Source organism: Dipodomys merriami, unplaced genomic scaffold, assembly GCF_024711535.1.
Source record: "Dipodomys merriami isolate MVZ:Mamm:240054 unplaced genomic scaffold, mDipMer1.0.p SCAF_988, whole genome shotgun sequence".
Classification (NCBI taxonomy): Eukaryota; Metazoa; Chordata; class Mammalia; order Rodentia; family Heteromyidae; genus Dipodomys; species Dipodomys merriami.
In genome coordinates this window covers 300,532-309,983 of record NW_027206610.1, presented here as the reverse complement: position 1 = coordinate 309,983, position 9,452 = coordinate 300,532, and the positions used below count along the sequence as shown (strand labels likewise).

Genomic DNA, 9,452 nt, shown 5'->3' with positions numbered 1-9,452 from the left:
ACACACATATGCCATCTACATGTCAATCTGTTCTTCTTTGATTAACCCCAGGGGTTCTCAGGTCCTGGGAACAACCTGCACCTCAATTTCCCCCAGGATGGCATGTTTGCACTCACCCATTCATGAATTTGGCCTTGTAGGCCATGAGTTCAGATGTCAGTAGTCCCAAACAATGAATCGTGGAGTAAGAGGATGATGGTGACACATGGATTCCTTTACTGTGCATCTTCTGTGTGTCAGGTATGAAGTGGAATACATCTGTAGACCTATATCCTATGTAGTCAATGTTTTATGTGCTATAATAGTCAATACAATAAATGGTCAATACATGAATAAAACAAAAAATAAAATAACTACTCTGAATGCAATACGGTGTCAACATATGTATAAGAATATAAAACATATATGTAAATTGTACATGAATAGGGTGTTTTCTAGTGCTGGTGATCGTTTTCAAGCCTAAGGAACAAACTTGAATTTTTTGACTTTAAGGAAGCAAGTTTCCCCTTCCCACACAGTGCAACAGAGGTACCCAGACTATGAGTTCCAATCCCAGTCCTGGTAGAAAAAACTCACCTTTATAGTATTTGAGGCCCAATTCTTAGGTATTTCATTATGCCTCCATTTGATGAATGTGATTGCTTAAATGCTTAATAAAATATTAACTAAAATCAATCAGTGTCGTGTAATATAAGTGTGTATAATTTTATCCTAGAATCATTCAAGAACTGTTCATTCAATCATGACTTACATCACATTACATTGGTAATCATATGGATAGGAACAAGTTTCTTAGGATCTCCTACAATTTGGAGGTGGCACGACCAGGATTTGAATTGTGGGCTCCAGCTCCCACCACTTCAACCCGAGGATCGGGAACTCACCAGTCTGTCCAAGAACATCAACAAGGCCAATGATTAGGCAGGCACCAGTGGATCTCAGCAGTCCTTCTTGATACTTACAAGGCTGTGAATAGAGGATCATGGTCAAAGTCACCTTAAGCAGGAAAATCCTTGAGACCCCTGTCCAACTTCAGTGCCAACAAAGCCAGAAATCTTGTGGCTCTAGTGTAGAGGACCAGCCTTGAGCAAAAGCAGCTCATGAACTGTGCCCAGATCCTAAGTTCAAAGTCTGGGACTGGCAACAAACAGAACTATACAGCAATCTGTGTAGCCATCCAGTTAAAGCAGGTCACCCTCTTCTCTCCAACTGAATTGGACAGAATTTCCTGGGAAAAAGGCTGGGAGAACCACTGTCATCTTGACTCCGCCCATGCTGTTTGCTTCACAGGATTCTGGCCACACCCCCATTCTTTCATGCTTCTTTCTGACCAATGGGATACAAGAATGGTGGCCATGCCCACATTCCATGCTGCCAGGTAGCACTGGGATTCCCTCTGTTAGTTTACACCACTACCAGCAGTTCAGGAAGGTAGAAGGGGCTGAGTCCTGAGGAATAGACTCGAGGTGACTTTGGAGTTTAGTAGAAAATTGATGCTCGCACCCCACCTGGCCCCTCCCCTCCCTTCACGCAGTGCCAGGTTTCAAACCTCAATCAATGTCTAGCTGCCAGCCGGCCTAAATCCCAGACCGGGTCCCTGCCCCTAGTCTTCTGCTCTGGGCCCATGTGTCCACAATGCTGGCGCCATCGCTGCTGCCCCAATTGGAGCAGCTGCCAACAGCTTCTCCCAGCAGCACAGGTGAGTTTCTGTCCCAACAACAACATACCCTGGGTCAAACACCCCTCTGGGGGCACCATGTCCCCCCTGCTTGTTTCCTCTCCATGGCGCTGATGAGCCACCTTTCTGTCTTGAGGATTTCTGAGATAGAAACTACAAATATGCTCAGGCTGGGCTGGATCATGGTCCTCCTGTGAAAGGTATGTTCCACCAGGCCTGGTCCTCTGTAATTGGGATGGTAGACATGTGGTGTCATGCTCAGTCATCGGTTAACATGGATTATCCTAAACTCAGTCCATAGCAGAGGATTCTTGACCACACGTGAAGCTCTTTGTAGGGCCTCAACCATTGGACCTCAGTCTCCTCACAGGACAGTTGTGAGGAAACAAGGGATTTATACAGAGCGATCTCTGGAAAAGAGAGGGAATGGCCTTCAGATAAGGTTTTAGCAATTCTGTGAGCATATGACAGGAAGATACCAGAAAGGGCTCAGGTGGGGCCTGTTATTAATCATGCAACAGGTGTGGGATTATGAACCGAAACATGGCTCTCTTTCATTACTACCCTATCCCAATGAGGAAGGGGATCCTTCACTTTGTTCAGTTTTGCAGCTGGGGAATCTGAGGCAAAGAGAAGCCAGATGACCTACTTATGACCTCAAGTTCACAGGAAGCTCGGCCTGACTTCTCTACCATGCTCCCTAGGACAATGGGTGCTATTCAGTCCAGTTCTTGTGGTGGGAAGTCCACTTCTTTCAATCGTGGTTCTTGAACTCTAGGATTGGGCATTGTTCCCGAGCTCCTCAGCTCAAGGCTTGCGCTTTATCACTTGATCCCACAGTGTCACTTCCAGTTTTCTGGTGGTTCTTTGGAGATAAGATTCTCAAACACGTTCCTCCAGGGCTGTCTATGAACCATGATCCTCAAATCTCAGCCTCCAGTGTAGTTAGGATTAGAGTTTTATGCCACTGGCACCTGATTTAAGTGTAATTCTGATTTTCTCTCTCTCTCTTTCCCTCTCTCCCTCTCTCCCTCTCTCCCTATCACCAACTCTCCCTCCCTCCCTCTCTTCCTCTCTCTCTCTCTCTCTCTCTCTCTCTCTCTCTCTCTCTCTCTCTCTCTCTCTCTCTCTCTCTCTCTCTCTTCTCTCTCTCACTGTAGCTCTCAGGAACGGGTAGAATGGGTGCTGTAGGAGGTGGGCCAATGTCCCCAGGTAGCTGGAACCCAAGATGGCCCACTCATTCTGGAGTTGGGCTGTGGGTAGGGAGCTGTCTCGTTCAGCATGTTGATACATCTCCATGAGATCAACCCTCTGAGCCCTTGCAAGACTGTCAGGGTTATTCATTTTCCACCTAGCCTTACTGGATTTTTTATATTGTATTCTTTTCTACATTATTTTCTAGCACCTGGCCAATATTATGGTACATAGTTACAGAATGAAAATGTAATGTTAACTTAAGAAAGTCATTTAGGGATCTGGGAATGTGGCTTCATGATATGATGATTGCCTAGCATGCATGAAACCCTGAATTCAATTCCTCAGTACCACATAAACAGAAAAACACTGGAAATGGTGCTGTGCCTCAAGTGGTACAGTGATTGCCTTGAGCAAAAAAGGAAAAAAAAACCCAAAGCAAAAAACATTTAATTAGTAAATGCAAAATAAAGAACCCCTACTTGGAATATGTAATTGCTCCTGCCATACTGACACCTGACAATAGTCCATAATTCATGTACTTTTTCTTATATTAGGATATTGTGTTGAAAAAAAGTTTTGTTCATTAGGTCAGAGCAATTAATGTCTTGAATGTGCTTAGATGTCAGGTGAAGATTAATTCTGGAAATTCAAAGATTCCAGGTTTTTGAATGGTCTCTGCTAATCACAATGAGAAGGGTAGTCTAAGTGAGATTTGGAAATCTTTTTGGTTATTCATGGCACCACAACGGCAGAGGCAAATTAACAGTTGTGACAGAAGAGAAGGAATAACTACAGAAGTAATGAATAAATGATAGTTACTAACGTATACCAGAAACGTTTATAGAGAACCATTTTTGGTTATTGAACAAATAGTTATCAACTAGTCTTATTCCGCATTACCTTTAGCATTCTAAATCTCTTAGGCTACTTCTTAATCTCTGTGTAATACATGTATCTCCTTCTGTGCTGTTTTTTCTTACCTTAACTTCTTTGCTTTCTAAAAATCTCAGTCTTTCTATATTTCTCTATGAACATTTCCTGATACTAAATACACCTACACAGACGGCAGAGAATGCTAACTAAGGGTCCCATAGCTCATGAGTCATTAATGAAACAACATGGAAAAGGAGGACATATTTATTGTTACCTCAAATTTTCTGAAAAGCTGCAATGCCATCATTTGATTCAAATTTCCATTATTTGTCTACATAGTATCATTCAGTGCACATAAATGCAAATATGAGCTGGGTGCTGGTGGATCACGCCTGGAATCCTAGCTATTCAGGAAACCAGAGAATTGTGGTTCAAAGCCAGCCTGGTCAGGAATGTCCATGAGACACTTATCTTCAATTAACCACCTGAAACCCAGAAGTGGTGCTGTAGCTTAAGCGGTAGAGCACTCAATTTGAGCTGAAGAGCTGTGGGAGTGCGCCCAGGATCAGAGTTCAAGCCCCACAACCAACAAAAAGTGCAAATATTACCTTAAGTTTCCCCAAAAGGAAGGACAAGATCAATAAACTTCCCAAGCAGAAAAAATAATTTCAAAATGATTCAGTGCACCTACTTTTGCTGAGTTATTTAAGTTATGGCTTCTTTGCTAGACATATTGTCTTCCTTTAAAAATTGTCAAATACTAGCTTTACAATAAACTTCGTCTAATATTTTTTGTTTCAAAAGAGAAGTCTATACAGTTGATGTCACTTAGCTTTCTTACTATCTTAATTCAAAGCCAAACCAGGCAGGAGAGTATGTCAAACTCTTATCGCAAATTGAACACCAAAAAACCAGAAGTGGAGTTTTGGCTCAAACAGTAGATTACTAGCTTTTGGGGTAGGTGGGCAGGAAAGACAACTGTTCAGGGACAGGATCCAGCCTCTGGGTTCAAGCCCCAGGACTAGCACAAACTAAACAAACAAGCAAATAAAAATCCCAGATTTTTCTTTGGGGCCCTCCTTAAAGGTGAACTGGTCAGAGTAGAGTCTTCTTTTGCTGATCATATTGACTGGATCCTGCTTTTTTGGAATCCTTGTTGCTCTGCAGAACTCAGAACCAGACCAAAGGAATTGATAACTGACTCCTGCATCAAGAGAATCATCTCAGGATTGAAATAGCCATCTATAAGATACTTTAAAACCTCTATGTCTTTGTTACTTTGCAGGAGAACACTTTTAAAACAATGTTATTTCCTTTTGTTTTATACTGGCCTTCAAATGGTACATTATTTCTTTTTGTAACACTATGAACTAGAAGTTTACAAAAAAAATTATATGAGTAAAGAACACACTCAAAAGCCAGGGACAGAGTTTCCTTCAAGCCTTGGGATAACTTTCTTGTACAGTAAAAAGGAAAGCACAAGGTAACTTGAACTTTGTTTTTCCTCTATGTTCCATTCCTCTCCTGGGGTCAGTTTCCACATCCAGTAACAGTTACTTCCAGTAACAATCGATGGTGCTGCTTGAGCTATAGTGAATGTTTTCTGGCTTCACTGCTAGAAGACTAGAACACCTATGGACCTGAGGTAATACGTATTTCAGAGAAAATTTAGTAAAGAGAAAATATGAAATTTATATTGCTTATAAATATATTATACATGAGTACATTGAGTTCAAACTTTGTAAGTTCTCTGTAAGTTAAGGCGAATTTTAAATAGGAAGAATGTTTTCAGAACATTCTTTTTGTGACTGTACGTGCTGTTCATTATTTCCCAAGTGTGCATGAGCTAACAGTAAGGAAACAATAGCAATAATAGGAGAAAGAGAAGTTCTGTGTTTAAGTATAAGGGTTACATACAGTATAGAAGACTACAAATAAGCAACATTGAAACAATAAAGCCAAGTCCAGTATGTAGATTTATGAGAGTGATATACAGAAAGCAAGAACCCTATGTGGAACATGAAGTATGAGGCCACTCCCATTCTAAATCATGCTTGCTAATCATGCAACTTTGTAGAAAGTACAATGGAAGAATAATTCTGTTTTCAATGAAAGTCAGATATAAAAGCATGGATTTAATTGGAAAAATGTCCATCTTGTGAGAGCAGGGATTATGCTAGCAATAAACTGGTGTCTAAGATCTCATTTCTTTTTTTTTTCTTTACACACACACACAGACACACAGACACAAACACACACACACACACACACACACACACACACACACACACACACACACACACACACACACACACACACACACACACACACACATATATATATATTTGTTGGCGGTGATCTTGGGACTTGAACTCTGGGCCTGCGAGCAGTCTCTCTGCTATTCAGCTCAAGCTAATGCTCTACCACTTGATCCACAGTGCCAATTCCAGTTTTCTTTTAGTTAATTTGAGAAAAGAGTCTCTGGGACTTTCCTACCGGGGCTGGTTTTGAACCTCAATCCTCATATCCCTCCATAACCCAGCTTACGATCACATTCCTAACAGTGTACACTCAAGATGTGTAATGTGTCTGTTCATCTATCTTTATAAGAATTCTTTAGTTAGGGCTGAAAGGTGTCTCAGAGGTACAGAGCTTGCCTCGCATGCATGAGGCCCTTGGTTCGATTCCTCAGTACCACTTAAGCAAAAAAGAAAAAAGCCAAAATTGGCGCTGTGACTCAAGTGGTAGAGGGCTAGCCGTGAGCTGAATTGCTGAGGGACAGAGCCCAGGACCAGAGTTCAGGCACCATGACCAGACACCCCACCAAAACAAAAAAAAAAGAATTCTTGAGTTAAAAATATGGGCTACAGCTTAGACATTACTCTCACAAAAATGTTTGTCGTTTAAAAGTTGATACTCCTGGAGAAATAAAACCTAAGAATGTAAAGGAGTCTGGGAAGTTCTATTGGCATCCAGCCTGGGCAGAACATTCTTTGCAACAGTATATAAAATTAAGCAGTCAAAATCTGGATTGGAAGAATGGCTCAATTGATGGAATATCAGTCATGAGCAAGATTGCTTAATAAAAGCTTGAGGCTTTTGCATATATACATACAGACATACACATACACCCAGAGGCACTTATATATGCACACACAAATACACAAATGAAACAACTCTCAGAATGTGTAGAAAAGTTACAAAACAATAAATATATGTCCTGAACAAGACTAGAATCAAGTGATAATTTTTAATATTTGAAAGTCCTCAAATGAACTTCCTTCAAATAAGTTTGAGAATATTACATTGGTAGGGATCAGAGATAGTAAGAATCAATAATCATTATTAAAGGGATCAGGTCCATGGAGGAATGAATCAGAGATCTGGCAGGTGCATTTGAAAATGTTCATATCCTGTATCAAATGTTAGAACATCTTTGAAAATAGTAGATAAAGTTTAAGCAGTCACTCTGGTGTATAATATCACTGGAGAAGTTCAGAATTGGTAGTCTATATCTAGATTAAATAAACCAAGAAACTATGGCAGGGCAATGTGATACAAGCTTAGAATTCTAGCACTGAGATTAAGACAGGAGATTAGAGAATGGAATTACATATTGATACCTTCCCTGGACCAAAGTGTATAATTTTAACTTAATAAAACAAAATAAACAAGAAAGGAATACACAGTTGGACATTTGGGCTAATTTTGTCATTATGTTTTTTTTTTTTTTTTTTTTTTTATTAATTTAATACTTCCCCCTACCATCCCCTCCCTCCCTCCCTTCCCCAAGGTTCTTTTTTTTTTTTTTTTTTTTGATCGTGATTAAGTGATTACTTAATTTCCGGAAATTCACAGTATTGTGGAATAATGATGCTCATTTAAAGTCACAAGTTCATTCTAACTTTCCTGGAGCAAATTGTCTATCACAGTCTGTAATATATAACGGTGCTCATATGTTATATACCATATATGTGATCAGCAGCATGGGGATATTTAGTAGTGGTTCAACCAGATGAGTGGGAGTTCTTTGTTTCTTAAGTCCTGTTAGTTTTGTCATATCACCTAACATTTTGGATTCATCATCCACTTATCAGGGAGACCATGTACTGTTTGTCTCTTCGTTCTTGGCTTACCTCGCTCAACATGATTGTCATTATGTTTTGAGAAGTCAAATTTCCTGTTGAAATGCAACTCATACTTAATCCTCACTTGTGTTTTAAATTCTCTCTTCATTACAGAACACTCCTAGATGCAAAATGACTCATGATTCCCATCCAAAATTTGAAAAAATAAGTTATCATCATTCTGTTGTAACCCAAAGAAATGATGAAGAATTACACAAGCTTAAGCTTGGAAAAATAGCAAAGTTCCTCTAATGAAGGATTTTGAAGATCTTGCTAAATTAGAATTTAGATTTAAAATATTTTGGTTTTGTTTGTAATTTTATATTCTATAGGATTCTACAAAATTGTTTTTAATTAGAGGGTTTAATTGACATTCACAAATGATTTTGCATTCTATGTGCCTAGAATATTCTTTCAAAAACTTAGTTAATAGATAATTCCAACAGTTCATGTATGAAATGATAATGTGAATGTTGTAGACAGAGTTGCCAACAAATTGATGACATTAATTTATGAATTTAGAATAAGAGAAATTTTTGGAGTCTTTGGTATAACATGGTATGAAGAGTATAATCGTGTGACATCTTCTTTCTTCTACCTGTATGTAACACAGGAAGCAATTTCCTTAATTATTTGCTACTGTATACAGTGAGAAAAATGTTACATTTGGGGTTTGATTTTATTTTTGTTTTTGTTTTATTGGTTTGTCCTAGGGCTTTTACTCTGGGCCTGGACACTGTCTCTGAGCCTGTTTATGCTCAAGGCTCATGCCCTACCACTTCAACCTCAGTGCCACTTTCATCTGGCTTTTGCTGAGAAGTTTATTGGAGATAAGAATCTAGGGAATATTCTTGCCTGGGTGGGCTTTCAACTGTAATCTTCCAATCTTAGCATCCAGAATTTATATGATAGCTAAAAATTATAAATATAAGTAATATTTGCAAATGTTCTGATCTCAAAAATACCAGTGGGGGGAAAATGATGCAACCCACTTTATTGTGGTGTTCTTACCAGAACATGAATCGCATCACATTAGCAGAGTTGTATTTTTTCACAATAGAGATAAGCTATTTATCATATGAATTAAGGGAAGTTTGAGATGCACCCTAAAAGTTGGAGAATTTTGGGCTAGGATGACCCTATATCATAAATATTGGTATTGGTGGTCATAAAAATAATAGCTTATTGTGATAAACAATTGCTTACTCTTGAAGAATTAATTATTACCGATGCTACATAGTTTTATCCTCTACCAGAACATGGTTATTTTTCTGTTGTCTCTCAATCTGTAACAACCCATTGGAAAATGCATCTATTGTAAAATTACATAACATGCAAGCCGGTATTGTTTTGAATCTCTCAGGTATGGAATCTTCAGAATTTGAAAATGAGTAATTACTAGTCATTGGAATGTTGACGAACACATATATTCTGTCTTCTTAACAACTTATTTACTTTTACAAGTTATTTGTTTCCATAGAATTAAACTGTTTTCACTTTTAGTATGAGAAAGTACGATATTTATTCTTTTTTCAAAATATTGGTAAGTATATTGTGAAAATATTGTCTAGTTGGAT

General features: G+C 38.9%; 1 long non-coding RNA gene across 1 annotated transcript; it reads left to right on the top strand.

Annotated features, from left to right (window-relative positions):
• Nucleotides 1-1,427: 1,427 nt before the first annotated feature.
• LOC138822101 (uncharacterized) lies at nucleotides 1,428-8,112 on the top strand. Its single transcript, XR_011370347.1, has 3 exons — nucleotides 1,428-1,699; nucleotides 5,283-5,393; nucleotides 7,990-8,112. It is a non-coding gene; the product is annotated as an uncharacterized lncRNA (long non-coding RNA).
• The last annotated feature ends 1,340 nt before the right edge of the window (nucleotides 8,113-9,452 follow it).